This window comes from Penaeus monodon, chromosome 24, assembly GCF_015228065.2.
Source record: "Penaeus monodon isolate SGIC_2016 chromosome 24, NSTDA_Pmon_1, whole genome shotgun sequence".
Lineage (NCBI taxonomy): Eukaryota > Metazoa > Arthropoda > Malacostraca > Decapoda > Penaeidae > Penaeus > Penaeus monodon.
In genome coordinates, this window is record NC_051409.1 from 10,449,350 (window position 1) to 10,449,589 (window position 240).

General features: G+C 32.5%; 1 protein-coding gene and 1 long non-coding RNA gene across 2 annotated transcripts in view; both read right to left on the reverse strand.

Annotated features, from left to right (window-relative positions):
* LOC119588557 (golgin subfamily A member 6-like protein 22) overlaps positions 1-240 on the reverse strand; it is a gene marked incomplete in the record, with an annotated part of 70,129 nt that overhangs the window by 41,450 nt on the left and 28,439 nt on the right.
* LOC119588559 overlaps positions 1-240 on the reverse strand; it is a 507-nt gene extending 267 nt beyond the window's left edge. Inside the window, exon 1 of the long non-coding RNA XR_005230113.1 lies at positions 161-240. This is a non-coding gene — a long non-coding RNA (uncharacterized LOC119588559). The remainder of the gene's footprint in view (positions 1-160) is intronic.

A 240-nucleotide genomic window follows, 5' to 3' on the forward strand; every position in this document is an offset into this window, starting at 1 on the left:
GCATATAACAAGTTAATTACTCCAAAATTGCATGTTACTGTATGACCATAAGAAATAAATCCAGATGTACATTTATTCGCTTTTGATGGTTCTTTAATCAAATATAATCACATAATCTCTTGACCCGATAAATTCTTCAAAGTTCTGGCCTTACACTTACAACAAGTCCTTTATTTTTTTGTTCTCTTTCCCCAAGGCTGCAATTTGCTCCTGCAATAGATAAGGTAGATTACAGTAGTT